Here is a 17784-nt window from a genome sequence, read left to right on the forward strand (position 1 = left end):
TATAGTCGTATGCAAAAGTTTAGGAACCCCTGACAATTTCCATGATTTTCATTTATAGATATTTGGGTGTTTGGTTCAGCAATTTCATTTTGATCTATCAAATAACTGAAGGACCCAGTAATATTTCAGTAGTGAAATCAGGTTTATTGGATTAACAGAAAATGCGAAATATGAATAAAAAAAAAATTAGACAGGTGCATAAATTTGGGCACCCCAACAGAAAAATCACATCAATATTTAGTAGAGCCTCCTTTAGCAGAAATAACAGCCTCTAGAAGCTTCCTATAGCCTGCAATGAATTTCTGGATTCTGGATGAATGTATTTTGGACCATTCCTCCTTACAAAACATCTCCAGTTCAGTTAAGTTTGATGGTTGCCGAGCTTTGACAGCCTGCTTCAAATCACCCCACGGATGTTCGATGATATTCAGGTCTGGGGACTGGGATTTCCAGAACATTGTACTGGTTCCTCTGCATAAATGCCTGAGTAGATTTTGAGCAGTGTTTTGGGTCGTTGTCTTGTTGAAATATCCAGCCCCAGGGTAACTTCAACTTTGTGACTGATTCCTCAGTAATATTTTCAAGAATCTGCTGATATTGAGTGGAATCCCTGCAACCCTCAACTTTAACCAGATTCCCAGTACCGGCACTGGCCACACAGCCCCACAGCATGATGGAACCTGCACCAGACTTTATTGTGGGTAGCAAGTGTTTTTCTTGAAATGCTGTGTTGTTTTGCCACCATGCATAATGTCCCTTGTTATGACCAAATAACTCAATCTTTGTTTCATCACTCCACAGCACCTTATTCCAAAATGAAGCCGGCTTGTCCAAATGTGTGTTTGCAGACCTAAAGCAACTCCGTTTGTGGCGTGTGTGCAGAAAAGGCTTCTTTCGCATCACTCTCCTGTACAGCTTCACCTTGTGCAAAGTGAATTGTTGAACGATGCACAGTGACACCATCTGCAGCAAGTTGATGTTGTAGGTCTTTGGAGGTGGTCTGTGGGCTGTTTTTGACTGTTCTCATCATCCTTCGCCTCTCCAATATTTTACGTAGCCTGCCACTTCTGGCTTTAACAAGAACTGTGCCTGTGGTCTTCCATTTCCTCATTGTGTTCCTCACAGTGGACACTGAGAGCTTATATCTCTGTGATAACTTTTTGTAGCCTGCCCCTAAACCATAATGTTGAACAATCTTTGTTTTCAGGTCAATTGAGAGTTGTTTTGAGGCCTCCATATTGCCACTCTTCAGAGGAGAGTCAAAGAGAACAACAACTTGCAATTGGCCACCTTAAATTCCTTTTCTCATGATCAGACGCACCTGTCTATGAAGTTCAAGGCTTAATGAGCCATCAAACCAATTGTGTGTTCCAATTAATCAGTGCTAAGTAGTTAGAGGTATTCAAATTAACAAAATGGCAAGGGTGCCCAAATTTATGCACCTGTCTAATTTTGTTTTGATGCATATTGCACATTTTCTGTTAATCCAGTAAACCTCATTTAACTACTGAAATATTACTGTGTCCTTCAGTTATTTGATAAATCAAAATGAAATCGCTGATCCAAACACCCAAATATTTATTCATGGAAATTGTCAGGGGTTCCTATACTTTTGCATATGACTGTATTCACTTATTTATTTTTCTTATTTTTCTTATATTTATTTCTTTTTCTGTCTCTTCTGTTTCCGTACTTCCTTAAAGCTGCTTTGAGACAATAGGAATTTGTTAAAAGCGCTATACAAATAAACTGAATTGAAATTGAATTGAATGCTAAGACATCTATGTGGTTGCACAGAAACCTGCATTGCATGCTGTACTGTATTTTATTACTGATAAATGAAATTTCAAGGTTAATAAGAATCTTGTTTAGGGACAACTTTAGGTATAAAAAAGTGACCTATCTTGTATTTTAGAAAATATACTGGGATTTCAATTTCTATTAAATATAAACAAAACTTTTAATGGGTTCAGTGTCCTTTCAATGTCCTTTTCTATTAATTAAATTAAAAATTATGTGTTTAGTTAACAAACATCCAGATAGAAAGATATGAAACTGAAGATTAAAATCCCAGTGTATTTTTTTCACCTACTACCTTCAAGAGAGCAGTGGTTATTTCCATCCTGAATAAACCTGCTCTGGATCCTTCAGACATCAGTATCTACAGACCCGTATCACTTCTCTCTTTTCTTTCAAAAATTCTTGAACGCATTGGCTACAATCAACTGTGTGACAGTCGTCAGTGTGTTTTTTTTTTTTTATTTAAAAATTTTTAGTTTTGCTAGTCAGCTTCGAGGCCATGCACAGACAGTTGAGGAACTAGTGAGGCTTGGAGCTCAATTAGAAAGAGATTATGATCATCAGAGAAAGTATAATCGGCTTCAATTGTCCAAGAGCACTACATTTGGCCAGAACTCACAGGCCAGAAAAATAAAAGAGGTAGAAACAAAAGCTATCTTGCCTGCAGAGCAACGAAACCCAAGTTTGTTGTGTTGGAGGTGTCATGAAAATCATTCTCCAGGTTCTTGTCCTAATTTTAAGGCTTCTTTGAGTGGAAAACACTCTGGAGGGTTTCAAAGAACCCCAGAGTCGTAGTTATCAACGAGGTGTAGTATCTGCATATGTTACTCAACGACTTGTAAAGAAAGATCCAACTAGTAGCAGACAGGACAAAAGAGTTGGCCCTGTAGTTCTTAAACAGTTGGTAGTTCCCTTAACTGTGAGGAACTGCACTGGGAAAGCGCTTGTAGATACAGGGGCCACTTACACACTATTGCATTTTGATTTATGGAACAAGATGAAAGGACCTAAGGAACAACTTGATGCATGGCATGAAGGACCACTTTATCTGGCTAATGGTGATGAATGGTGGTGAATTCCAGGTTCCTACAGTAGTCCTTCCAGCTCAGAAACTGGTATATTCAGTGGTGCTGGGGTTGGATTTCATAGCGTTGACTGGTTTGCAGCTTAATATTAAAGATCAGTTGTACAGTTTCTCTGGGGACCGTGAAAATCGTGTTTTTCCCTTTCAGCCATCAATTACCTCAGGGATGCTTGGAGGTCTTGTAAACCACCTGTGGGTTGTAAGTCTACTGCTTCTCTTTATTCCTCTGTTCCTCCTGTCCAGTTTGAATGGTCATTGAGTGATTATATAGAGAATTGTTTGAAGGAAAAAACTGGTGCTGAACTTGTTGAGCTAGTGCAAAGCAAGGTCAATGAGAGTAATTTACCAGACAGAGAGTCTCATGTTCTTTTTACTCTTTTGTATGATCACCCTGAAGTATGTACTCCTACTCTTGGTAGAACTCATATGGTTCAGCATAAGATTGCTGTTCGTACAAATGTGGTTGTCGCACAAAAGCCCTATAGGTTACCAGTACATAAAAAGGCAGTAGTTAAGGAACAAATTCACGATATGCTTTCACGAAACATTATTCATCCATCTCATTCTCCTTGGGCATCTCCATAGTACTTGTCCCAAAAAAAGATGGAGGTCAGTGGTTTTGCGTTGATTATCGAAGATTAAATGCTGTGAGTGAAAGTGATGCATTCCCTCTCCCTACTGTGGGTGACATTCTGGAGTCTCTTGCTGGAGCCAGTGTGTTTAGTACCCTTGATCTTAACAGTGGGTACTGGCAAGTGGCAATGGACCCAGACAGTATGGCTAAGACTGCCTTTGTGTCCCCTTTTGGGTTGTATGAATTTAAAGTTTTACCTTTTGGGTTAAAGAATGCCCCAGCCACATTTCAAAGGCTCATGAATAGGGTGTTGGCTGAATGTTTAGGACAGTGTTGTTTGGTTTATCTAGATGACATTGTCGTTTATTCATCGAATTTCAGTCAGCATATGCAAGATCTCCAAAGGGTTTTGAAGTGTTTGCAAAAGGCAGGATTAACCCTTAAACTTCAGAAATGTCACTTCTGTTTAGCAGAAATTAAGTTTCTTGGACATGTGGTGACCCCTGAAGGGGTGAAAGCAGATCCTGCTAAGACAGAGGCAATCCAGAACTTCCCTGTCCCTGTATCATAGGTATGTTCCTAATTTTTCAGCTATTGCCGAGCCCTTAAATGCCTTGAAACGAAAAGGAGCCCGTTTCCATTGGTCAGCTGACTGTCAGGCTGCTTTTGAGAATTTAAAAATGCATCTTTCTTCTTCACCAATACTGGGAGATCCTAACCATGCTTGCACATTTATTATTTATACAGATGCTAGTTCAACTGGTTTGGGTGCTATTCTTGGCCAGCGACCATCTACATTTGGTACGACTGAAGAAGTACTAGCGTATGCAAGCCGTACACTTACTGGTGCAGAAAGGAATTACTCCACCACAGAGAGGGAGTGTTTGGCCCTTGTTTGGGCGGTTGAAAGGTGGCGGCATTATTTGGAGGGCAAGTCTTTTATTGTTGTGACTGATCATGTGTCTCTCCTTTGGGTGTTTAACACTACTAAGGCAAACTCTCGCCTGATTCGTTGGGCTTTGAAATTGCAAGAGTTTGAATTTACTCTTGAATACCGTAAGGGAAAGCTTAACAGTGCCCCTGATGATTTGTCCCGTGTCAGTAGCCCTGATTCTACCCCAATGGTCGCTGCTTATACCAATAAGCAAACTCCAGATAGTCTCGTCTTGCAGTTTCCTCTCTCTGACAAGGATATCTGGACAGCGCAGCAAGACCATTTTCAAGTGTATGTCCCACAGGTCCTTCGGCAGACTCTGTTGGAAGCATATCATTGTAACCCATTAAGTGGGCATTTTGGTCGTTATAAGACACAAAAAAGGTTGATGGAAGTTGCTTTTTGGCCAAATATGTGGAGAGATGTTTCGTTGTTTGTTAAAAACTGTGTCAGTTGTCAACAGTGTAAGCCTGAGTGTCGTAAACCAGCTGGCCTGTTACAGCAGACCGAAGCAAATGAACCATGGGAATTGCTCGGCGTGGATCTTATGGGACCATTGCCTCGTAGTACGCAGGATAACACACAGCTAATGGTAGTAGTAGATTATTATAGCCATTGGGTGGAGTTGTTTCCGCTTCGAAAAGCTACTGCAGTGAGAATTGCACAGACGCTAAGGAAGGAAATTTTGACACGGTTTGGTGTTCCAAAATATTTGGTGTCGGACAGGGGTTCTCAATTTACCTCTGAAATTTTGCAGGAACTGTGTAGCAGGTGGAGTGTGGTGAAAAAATTGACAACAGCATACCACTCCTAAACCAACTTCACAGAACGTGTGAATAGGACAGTTAAGGGGATGATATCATCGTACGTGTTGGGTGAGCATAATCATTGGGATCATTATTTGCCAGAGTTGAGGTATGCTATCAATTCTGCTGTTCAGGAGAGTACTGGATACTCTCCAGCAGAATTAGTCTTGCAAGGAAGGTTGAAAGGACCTTTTGAGCGTGTTCTAGAACCACACCAGACCAGTCTCAGGGTTCTTAAAGATTTGCAGGAGATGGTAAAAAAGAACTTGTCTAGAGCTAAGGAGAAACAGAAACGATTTTATGATACTGGTCATAGGAATGTGACTTACTCCAAGAAGGATAGGGTTTGGATGAAAGCACATCCCCTTTCCAAGGTCTCTCAACAATTTGCAGCTAAGTTTGCATCAAAATGGATTGGGCCTTATCGAGTCGTTGAAAAATTAGGCCCAGTAAATTATCGGGTTGTGCGTGAGGACAATGGAGAGGACTTGCGTACAGTCCATGTGTGCAATTTGAAGCCTGCCTTTCCTACCGCTACAGAGTTGGATTGTAAGGAAAGGGAGAAAGTCTTGAAAATTTTTACTAAGGAGTCAGATGATGAGGATTTTCTAGGGTTTTAATATTGATGGAATTATGTCCGGGATTAATTAGTACTCCATAGTGCAAGGTATATTGCGATTGATTTACAAATGACTGAATCTGAATGTTGAATGCAGGAACTAGTGTTTTAGGCTGTTGTTGTTGCAGGGCTTCATGTATTGACATTTTCCTGTTGAGGAGCATATAGTATTGTAGAATATTAGGGGATTTTTCTCCACGGGGGGAAGAATGTGACAGTCGTCTGTGTTTTTTTTTTTTTTTTCCAATACTGGGGAGGCGCTGTTGGGTTATATCCGGGGAACCAGGTCGGAAGTATTTAAGGAAGTGCGATTGCACCTTTCACTCTCTCCTCTCTCATGTGCTCGCTAGCCGTTGTTGTCAGGTGCAGGTTATTTCCGGTCATGCCCGCTAGTGGACGGCTTATGAGTAATGCCTTTGTTGCCGCGTTGCATTAATGGGGTAATGCTACATTTAATGCAACGGTTTTTTTCTGCTTTTTAATGCTTACGATCCGTATTTTGAGGAATATGGTTCCCGCAGTGAGTTCGTAAAGTAGTGGAAGTCGTGATGAGAGCGATTTGCCGCGATGTATGCAATTGGAGCGTGAGAGAGAGAGCTTTGTTTTTTCCGATCTGGCGTAGGTTGTGGTCAAGGATGCTAATTTAGGGCATCATTAATTGTGCCATTAGTATGTTTTGAAGAGGGTTTTCTGTGTAGGGAGATTTATTTTGTTTATTTTTGGCGCTCGAGTTGCCAGATTAGGTTGTGTTATGAGTTATGTTTCAGGCTCAGTAGTCTATGAGTGACACAGTAAATAAACTTGTTTTTTTTTTCTTTTGTTGAACTTTGGATGCAGATTTTCTTTCTTTTTCCTATGCCATTTGCTCTTATGCTTTGCTGTTTCCTTCATTTTTGTTTCTGCAGAAGATTTCTTGTATTGTTTCTGCAGAAGATTTTTTTGTATTTAATTATTTGAAATTATTTGTTGACTTGTCACTCATTCAGTGTAAGGTAATGTATCTGGGCTTGAAATTAGTAGTTTTTATTTATTTTCTGCTCACTTTCTCTTCCTTTTTCTTGAGTTGAATAATATGATGTACTGAAATACCTATACTGTAATCTGATTGGAATAAAACTGGAATAGAAAACTTTGAATAACTCTTGTGGTTCCTGGTTTTACTGGATACATGTAGTGAAATTAGTGACGTCATTTCTGTGTAGTGTCTCTAACTATTAAATTAATAATTGTGGTGGTTTCTACCCCTGGTGCCCGAACTCGACCTTTTAAGGCCAATTACCGTCACAACTGTCTGTCTATCTCTCACTGAACAACCTCCACGATCCCAACCAGTCTGGCTTTAAAGCAGCGCATTGACAGAGACAGCCCTTTTGGATGTCTCAGAGAAACTACATGTTGCTAGATCAGCCAAGCTCTCATTTGTCCTCATCCTCTTCGACCTTTCAGCAAGTCAACCACAAGACTCTCTAGTCCACGCTCCTTCCTACATGGAAGGTTGCTCATATCAGGTAACATGGAGGTGAGTTACATCTTCTCCATGCAGACTCTCCACTGGTGTCCCACAGGGCTCAGTACATGGTCCTCTTCTTTTCTCCCTGTATACTCACTCTCTTGGTAAAGTTATTTGAAAATACTTGAACTAGCACTTTCCCCCCTGTTTGTTGTGTGTGTGTGTATTTAATAAATAAAAATAAATAAATAAATTTGAACAGTGTTTTAGGCTCATGGTATCTTAAGTCTGTAACTTAATGAACCAGAGTTAATGTATTCAATGACTTAAACAGGGCTGCCAACTTTTGAGTTCAGCTTAGAGTGAGATTTTGGGGGGTGGGGCTTATGGAGGTGCGTGGCTTGATGTGGAAAAAAATACAAACACAAAATCCTTGCATTAGCAGAAGTGTAATAAGTATATATTGATTGTCAAAGTATTTGGTATCTGTACAGGATTTCTTGGGAGATTTGCATTACATTTAATTTAAACTGAATGCATGAGTTGGCAGCCTTGTTTGTACTGTTTTTTATGATAAAGTTATGTAAAATAACTGCTCAGTGCTGCAAAACAAACAACTCTGCTAATGCTAACTTAATTCTATATAAACTGTATAACACATAGGCCTCTTAGTTACTAGTCTAAACTGGACGGAGACACGGAGCGCCCTGTAACTCACTGACCTGCCCGTGTTCACAATTCACACGGTGCAGATGGGAGGGAGAACGGCTGACTACACAGTTTATGGGAATAAATTGTGTATTTCCCTCACAATTGTCACAAAAAACTCACTACACTGTCTGTCTGGTTTCTCTGCCCGTTGCCTTGCGAAATCATGAGGCGCGATTTTTTTTACCTCACTGCTGCGTGAGAATATGGGGGTGTGGCGTGAGAATATGGGGGTGTGGCGTGAGAGCGTGAGATTTGGGTCAATTGCGTGAGTCTCACGCTGAATGCGTGAGAGTTGGCAGCCTTGACTTAAAACTTAAAAACTTGACTTAAAAACACTTTTGTACGTCGCTCTGGATAAAGGCATCTGCCAAATGCTGTAAATGTAAGATTATAATTTGGGCACTATAATAAGTTTATATTTGCTTTGGGCAAATTTGCCTTTTAAAAATTTTAGAATATCTGCAATTTAAAACAAAAAAAAAGTTTCCTTACAGCAAATACTGTTTTAATACCTTACCTGTGATCTGAAATACATCCTGACAAACAGAGTTCAACAGTAATTAGCAAACCAAAGTGATGTTATACTGTAGACAATTTCAAACTGATTTACATTCATTTACAAATATTGTTTTTTTACCTTCTTTTCCAGTGATGCTTATTTCCAAAAAAAGACGCAAAAAATCTGTCTTCACTACCAGCTATTTCTATCATTTCTTTTATTGCCTGTGGTTTATTCAGAACCTTCATCCCTACCTGAGAATAAAACATCACTGTATTAGCAAAGACAATTATTCTTTCAGAAAATGATAAGTGAAGTCAACCATATTGTCATTTCAACCATATGTAGCTGATGTAGTAGATAGTGAAATAAAACAATGTTTCTCCAGGATCATGGTGTTACATAGAACAACACAGAGCTAAGGATTTATAATAAGTTGTACTAGCCAGATAAAGTGCATCGTGTGTAACCTAGTGCAAACAGTGCAAGACAAAAGAGAAAACAGTCAGAGAAAACAAAACACTACAAGACAATATACAAAATAGCGCCAACCAGTGTGCATACTGTATATTATAAAGTACATTTTGCAAAACTAGAGGGTTATAAACAATGACTGTTCAAGTAAACATATATCCTTACACTTATGTTATAGCAGCAGTTTGATATTTTAAAACAGTTTGGAATATTAAGCGTAGTAAAAACACAGTTTTCTAATTTTAATAATAAACAGGCCAAAAGCAGTAATTACTCTCTTTGTCTTTAAGGCCTTTAGACAAGATAACATTATAAATATTAACTGAATTAAAGTGAATTTGTACCACAGTTGATTGATTTGTTACAGATTTTTGATTGATCAGGATTATTATTATTATAAGGGTTAAAATATAATAATGTTATCATTAATATAGACCCAACAGTGCTACTGGCTATAAATAAAAAAACAAGGTTGTTTAAAAAAGATCTGCAAGAAAGAGGCCATAGTACTTTATGGTTTCTCTGTAACCTGACAAGTAATTTTTTTGTCTTATTAATTTCCAGTGAAAATAAAGCAACAACTGTTTATATCTGTGTAAGTGGCGAAAGGAAATATATGTTCCACATGATTAAATGTAAAAGGATATCAAAATAATAATCAACCATATTTGTTTGATCCTTTTATAACTGTTGGGAAAACAGAAATATCAAACACATGATCAGGGAAATGAAAATCATTTAGCAAATATAACACAATGTTTACATTAAGTCCAATTGTGAATATGAAATTCATTCATTCATTCATTCATCTTCTACCGCTTATCCGAACTACCTCGGGTCACGGGGAGCCTGTACCTATCTCAGACGTCATCGGGCATCAAGGCAGGATACACCCTGGACAGAGTGCCAACCCATCGCAGGGCACACACACACACTCTGATTCACTCACGCACTCACACACTACGGACAATTTTCCATAGATGCCAATCAACCTACCATGCATGTCTTTGGACCGGGGGAGGAAACCGGAGTACCTGGAGGAAACCCCCGAGGCACAGGGAGAACATGCAAACTCCACACACACAAGGCGGAGGCGGGAATCGAACCTCCAACCCTGGAGGTGTGAGGCGAACGTGCTAACCACTAAGCCACCATGCCCCCCTGAATATTCATTCATCTTCTATCGCTTGTCCGAACTACCTCGGGTCACGGGGAGCCTGTGCCTAGCTCAGGCGTCATTGGGCATCAAGGCAGGATACACCCTGGACGGAGTGCCAACCCATCGCAGGGCACACACACACACACACTCTCATTCACTCACGCAATTGCACACTACGGACAATTCACACAAGGTGGAGGCGGGAATCGAACCCCGACTCTGGAGGTGTGAGGCGAACGTGCTAACCACTAAGCCACCGCGCCCCCCTGAATATGAAATTATTTTTTTTTAATTTTATTTTAATCTGCAGACTAAATTTTCTATCTTTGGTATTGTGTACATCTTACTAAATTTGCTTTTTGGCAATTCTACGTATCCAAAACATTAATTAGTTACATTCTTACATAAGACATATGAAATTCAGTGTAAAAAGACTGTATGTGGCAACCGAATGGCATTAAATGAAACGTGTTACAAGCATATTAATAGTTTCTTTTCTATGCTTTTCACTAGAGCTATGAAATTGTAAGTGTACACTTACTCCTATGGCACAGCGAATAATCCCCTGCATCTGTGGCATGTTCAAAACCTCTCTGAGATTTCTTGGAACAACCAGGATCTGTCCATCAGACAGTAGAATAATTTTTTTTGTTGTTCTTTCTTGAGCCACATGGAGGAACAAAAACATCTGTGCTGCAGGTGATACAAGGACAAACATGCTACAAGGACTTTGTAGTATGACGTGCTGTAAACTAGACTCAGATGCCATTCATTAAAAGTAAGTTTTTTGGTTTTGAGAACGTACAGAACACAGTAGAGTGCTGAAGCAATCTTTGCAATCCTATAAATCTGTTTTATGCACTTCACCTTATGCAAGGCTCTGAGAAGGTTGTCATTTTCTTTGAGACAGAGTTCTGTCCTAATGCGTCTTCCATACTGCACTACTGCAATCTAGCACTAAGAAGAGACTTGTACATATACAGCATGTATATACATTATATACATTCATACTATTCAACATACTGTATACACTATTATACAGTACTGCTTGAAGGTTTGTGAACCCTGAAGATATGGTCATTATTTTAGCATAAAAGGTTTATATGACATTTTCAGCTAAACTCAATTTATTATTGGATACAATTAATGGACCCAAACAAAAAAAAAATATACAGTACATTTTCATGTGTGCAATAATATCTGAACAATTTCAGTCAATATCTCTTGGTACCTTAGCAACAATAACCTGGAGTAAATGTCTCCTATACTCACTTATCCATTTCTGATATTGGGATCTATAAGATCAGGACTATTGTGTACCCATTCCAAAAAAAAAAACCTTCCTTCTTAAGCCATTCTTTGATAGTATTGCTTGAATTCCTTGGATCATTGTCATGTTGAAAGAACCTTGTTTAGCCCAGTATTAACTTCTTACCAGATGACATGCCATTCTGTTCAAAAATCTATTACTATAACTTAGAATTCATGTTTTCTTTAATGATGTACAGTATCTGGTACTGACCCAGATCTTGAAATTTTCACTAAAATACCCTACTGTTGGGATTCGGTTCTTTCTTTCTTTATTCTGGATGGAATTCAGATTGTTATTGTTGATATTTTAATTGTCATTTTTAAATATTGTACACATGAGAAGAAAAGCAAAGAAACGGAAAAACAGAAAAGGACGTAGATGCACCACCACCCCAGTGCCCCTTCATGTCCAAAGCTTTCACACTCATCCATCACCATGGGAACAGAGCTGACACTGTACTCCTGCAATGTCCCGGATCTCCTGAACCAGTCCATGAATGGAAGGGTATCCTACATTTTGTGCCAGAGTCTCAACCTAGACACAGGTACATGTACATGCAGCATCAGACTCTGGTGCTCTACCACAATCAGTAGGATGCAGAGATTAGGGTTGTTGAGCAGCTAGAAGGAGGTGTGCACTACAGCTGGCACTGGCAGCACTGTTAAGTTTATTTGGAGGGATCCTTGGGTCTATTACAGATAGTATCCAGAATGTGAGATCATTAAAACCCTTTATTTCTTCTGGTCATCACTTATACCACCAGAGAGGTGGCAATTTTACTTATAGTTTACCTTATTACCTTATTATTTACCTGATTAATACTACACAATGTTCTTTTCTATCATCCATTCAGTTTGGAGTGCCCCAATATATGATATGTTTTCCATTTATCACATCCTTGAGGTTCTAGCTTCAAAAATGATTCTTGGTGTAGAAAAAACAGTTTGAACCAGTTTCAGAGTGCACCTGCAGTGCAGTAACCTCAAGTAACAGTCTTCCTGCACACTTTTGTTAGGTCGATCTAATGAATTACTACTAAGATGTCAAGCCTGTTTCTCTTCATGACAATCATTTCATAGAAATATATCTGTTACCTACAAATGCTCTTGTATTAGATTCACTGAGAGTATAGGCTTGCACTTTGATATGGCATAATAAACAACGTTTTGGATTGACCTACAGGACACAGTATGATTATATAAATATCTTTGCTCTTCTTCAGTGGGATTTCATCCATCTCTTTCTTAAAATAAGTGTAATTGTTAGAATTAGATTCCTTTTTTAGAAAGTAGTGTTGAGCACAACCACTGGATTTTAAATAAAGGCTGATTTTGACCTCCAAAAAACAGACATCCAGAAACTATCATGTTTGTCTCTGGCAACTTCTTTTTTATTTTGGAACCAAATCTACAGCCCTCTGTTAGTCAGCTGAGGATTTTCAGCATTATAATGACAAAACGTCCATCTCCAAGTCAACAAATAAATGGCTCCAAAAGAAGAGGATCAATGTTTTGGCCCAGTCTGAGCCCATATCTAAATCCTGTCAAAATCCTGTGAAATGATCTGAAGAGGGCTATGTACAGAAGATTTCTTTTATCCCTATCGCAAAGAAGAATAGAATAAAACTGACAAATCAAGATTTGTTAAGTTGGTAGACTCTTACTCAAAACAGACTAAGTGCTGTATTACAAGCAAAATGTGCTTTAACAAAGTATTAGTCAAGGTGTATGCACATTTATGCAGCCAGGTTATTGTTGTATACACACACACACACACACACACACACACACAATTTTGTCATTTTTTGTTTCACTACATGCCTTACTTACCATAAAACATATTGTCCAAACATTATTCATGATGTTATGAATAAAGTATTTGGCACTTTTTTAAAATCTTCCTTTTTCAATGTTATTAGAGACGTCCAGCACAAAATCAATTTCCGTCCTTGCATCTTCAGATAATTCTGATGAACACAAGCATCAGAAATATTTCCTAAATGAGAATCTAAACTTTTGTAAGAGAAAACCAGAAAAGTATTATGTGATCATAATGTGCTTTCAAAGTGTTCATCCTGTTTTTCTCTACAGAGTTATATTTAAATCTTTTACATTTTAATAAAAGCCTGATAAATAACTAATACATCTAAATAAGTATAAGTTGTACTAATACAACTAAATAACTAATACTTCTATAGTTCTTTGCCTTTGGATACATTGACTTAAATTGAAATATGTAAAAGAAAATTCCATACCTTCAAATTATTTCACATGCTATGGACAAACCACCCCATACATCAAATATCAAAGAAAGAAATATTTTTTTAGCATTGTCTCATAAATAAGATTCAAATTTGGGGAGGATGGAAAAAAGTAGGAGAAGGAGAGTAAAGCTGTTTGTTAAAAAATGGGAGGATATTAACATCATGGAGTCCACTGAACTGGGATTGATCCAAAGAATCAGAGAAAATTACATTTGTATTTAATTTCATTGTGTTGCAACTTTATTACTGTAATGTCTAATTTACCCTATTGGTGTCACTAGAGGGCATGAGAGATGCACAGATAAAACTTCTGGGAAGGTAGCAAATTTCAAGAAAAAAAAAATCAATGGGCTGCCATACACTGCAATAGGAAATAAAAGAATAAGATGAAGAAGAAGAAAACATACAATCAATAAAGAATACCTATGCCCCTATTACCGGTCCCTAATTATACAGCAGCAGTCTTACAATAGATTTGTACAAATTCTGTGGTTTACCTTCAACTCCAAGTATACTTCTTTCCATAAACGTGAAAATGTTTTTTTTCAAGCTGCCATAATTAGAAATCTGGAAAAATCTGCCTTCACTACCAGCTCTCTCTGTAAGCTCTTGTACTGCCTAAGGATTATGCAGAATCTCCAGCCCAACCTGAGAATAAAACATCAATGCAAAGCAAACCACTGGCAATAAACCAGGCCAGACTCTGTGTCATCAGGAGAGAGTTTATGGAATGAGATTTCATCATTAAATGTAAGGCCAGATTATTTGTGTGTGTGTGTGATTAGATTTTTCTTGACCTTTAACATGGAAATGAATGTGGCTGATGAGAAATGGAGTTTATTTTGGCCATGTTGTGATGCTGTGATGGAAGGCACTGGCACTGGCACTGATCTTATATAAACAAGATCAGCAAAAGAAAAAAGCAAATGAAAATTTTTGCTAAAAATGGAACACTTGAACAAAAAACAATGGATTTTATAACTGCATCCTTACGGAATTTTACGGGATTTATTTATTTATTTATTTATTTATTTATTTATTAAAACTATGGTTTAATACTTTAATAATTTAATGGTTTAAAAAATTTATTACTTAAACCATTTTCATGATTCTTAGATACATCTGTAAACCTACTAATTTACTAAATAATATTCTATAATGAAAATGTGGCATGTTAACAGTTCTTTGTATTTTTGTCACTAAAGCTATGAAAGTTAAAAGTATACACTTACTCCTATAGCATAGCAAACAAACCCCTTCATCTGTGGCATGTTCAAAACAACGCTGAGGTTTCTTGTATTTCCTGACATTTGTCCATCAGACAGTAGGATAATATTTTTTTTGGTATTCTCTCGTGATCCATTGAGGAACAAAAATGTCTGTGCTGCAGGTAGTACAGGGCACAGAAGCAAATAAAGACTTTGTAGTAAGATGCGCTGTAAACCTTTATAGACTCAGATGATATATATTTGAACACAGGAAATTACATTTTTGGATTTCAGTTCCATACACATACAGACTATAAAAGAGGGCTGAAGAAGTCTTTGTGTCCCCAGAAATATTTTCTATGTTCTTCACCTTATCCAAAGCTCTGAGAAGGTCATTATTTTTGTTCAGAGAAAGTTCTGTCCGTATGTCTGTCGCAAACTGAACTACTGCATACTTGCATTGAGAAGAGAATGTGAAAATTTAAATACTGTACAGATAAACTACACTGAAATAAACACTACATTTAATAGATAATCATTTATATTATTTATACTAAAGCAGTTTAAGGCTTATGGATGAAGTTTAAACCACATTGTTTCAAATTAAACTGTAAATATATTTTTTTCAATTAATGCCTTACTTACATTAAACATTTTTCATAATATTATAAATGAAATCTTGGGCCATTGTAAAATCCTCCTTCATGATGCTAGAGGATCCGTCCACCACAAAAGCTATCTCTGTCCCTGCATCTTCAGATAAGCAGCAGAGAGATTTTACAAACATTAGCTATATGGAAATATGGAAATAAAACATTCTAGAAAGCAATGATGGTCAGAAATGGGACATTGCAGCTTGAGACACACCAGACACACCAGATAACATCAGATTAAAGAACCAGAGTTAAAACCAGAAAGTAAGTAACCACAGAAATGGGAAACCATATAACATGGACAGTAGAAAACAGAGGCAAGTAAGTCACATACATAAACCTTCACAAATAGTGGAATACCAGGGTATAAATAGGCATACCCATTAGGATTATATAATAATATATCTTCATAATTTTGAAAAGGAAAATCAATGCTTGTTTCATAATTATTTCAGCATTTAATACCGTCAACCCTTCCAAGCTAATAACCAAGCTTGTGGATCGAGGCATCAACACCTCCCTCTGTCAATGGATTATGGACTTTCATCACCCTTAACACAGTTGTACCACAGGGCTGTGTGATGAGCCCATTCCTCTATTCCCTCTTCACTCAAAACTGCAGGCCTTTGCATGCATCTAATTCCATAATCAAGTTTGCTGACAACACCACAGTGTTTGGCCTCATCACCAACAAAAATGAGACAGCATACAGGGAAGAGGTACAGCATCTGGCCGCATAGTGTGCCGACAACAACCTGCTCCTTAACACCAGCAAAGCAAAGGAGCTCATCATGGACTTCAGGAGGAAGTCTCACATCAACTTCACATCAGCTTCAGCTTTAGCTTCAGGACAACCCATCTCTCTAGATTAAGTCAATAGCACCTGTATATTTGTCACTAAAATATATAATATATAACACTGTGTATATTTCATGTCTATAGCACACAAACTGTATATCTTGTATATCCATACCTGTATATCCATAGCATATTCATCTGTATATTATAATGTTGATACTGTTCATACTGTAAATACTGTACTCATATTGTAAATTCTGTACATCTTGCATTTATGGCACTTCTGGTTAGATGCCAAACTGCATTTCATTGCCTTGTACTTGTACATGTGTAATGACAATAAAGTTGAATCTAATCTAATACTTTTAGCCTAAAAGCATGTGACCAAAAACATGCAGTGTCTGACATAATATACTGAAATGTTAACATAAGTTTATATAATTTACTGATCATGTGCAAAAAATGGAAGTAATGGTATATATACAATTTATTTGTATTTATTTAGAAATATTCTGGTTACCTTCAATTCCAGTTATGCTTGTTTCCAGTCTGCAGCATGGTTTTCAAGCCCGCAAATTTGGAAACCTTTAAAAATCTCTGTCATCTCCTGTATTGCTTGTGGTTCATTTGTAACCTGTGTGCCAAGCTGAGAATAAACATTATTTTAAAGATTATTTTTATTAGCAAAGATAATAATTAGTCATGAAGTTGTGGCTTAATCGTTAGAGAGTTTAACTCCTAACCCTAAGGTTGTGGGTTCAAGTCTCGGGCCAGCCACGACTGAGGTGCCCTTGAGCAAGGCACCAAACCCCCCAACTGCTCCCTGGGCACCGCAGAATAAATGGCTGCCCACTGCTCCGGGTGTGTGTTCACGGTGTGTGTGTGTGTTCACTGCTGTGTGTGTGCGCACTTTGGGTTAAATGCAGAGAATGAATTCTGAGTCACCATACTTAGCCGTATGTCATGTCACTTTCACTTTCAGTAAACATGTAAACATGTAAACATTTAAAGCTACTCACTGCCATAATTTAAATAGCATAATGAAAATAGCATAGCACATTAAAAGACACAGTAAACACATTTCTTATAAAGAGGCGAAAACCTTTATTCAAGATACTTCAACAGCTTTAGACATGATAGCATGATAAATATACGCTGAAATAAATCAATTTGCATGGCAGCACCTTTGGTTTAGTTGATCTGATTTGAACAGAGTATATACAAAAATATGTATGAGTTTACAAAAATACTTTGGGACATGATGTTATTGGAAAATATTAAATACTGGGGTGGTAACAATAACTTTGCTTCTAATTGAGGCCACATCATTCTTTTATTTATATTACTAGAGCTATGAAATATTGTAAAAATATTTACTTACTCCTATAACATAGCGAACAATCCCCTTGAACAGATTGTTTATAATTAACTGTCTGTTAA

This window comes from Tachysurus vachellii, chromosome 15 (genome assembly GCF_030014155.1).
Source record: "Tachysurus vachellii isolate PV-2020 chromosome 15, HZAU_Pvac_v1, whole genome shotgun sequence".
NCBI classification, from domain to species: domain Eukaryota; kingdom Metazoa; phylum Chordata; class Actinopteri; order Siluriformes; family Bagridae; genus Tachysurus; species Tachysurus vachellii.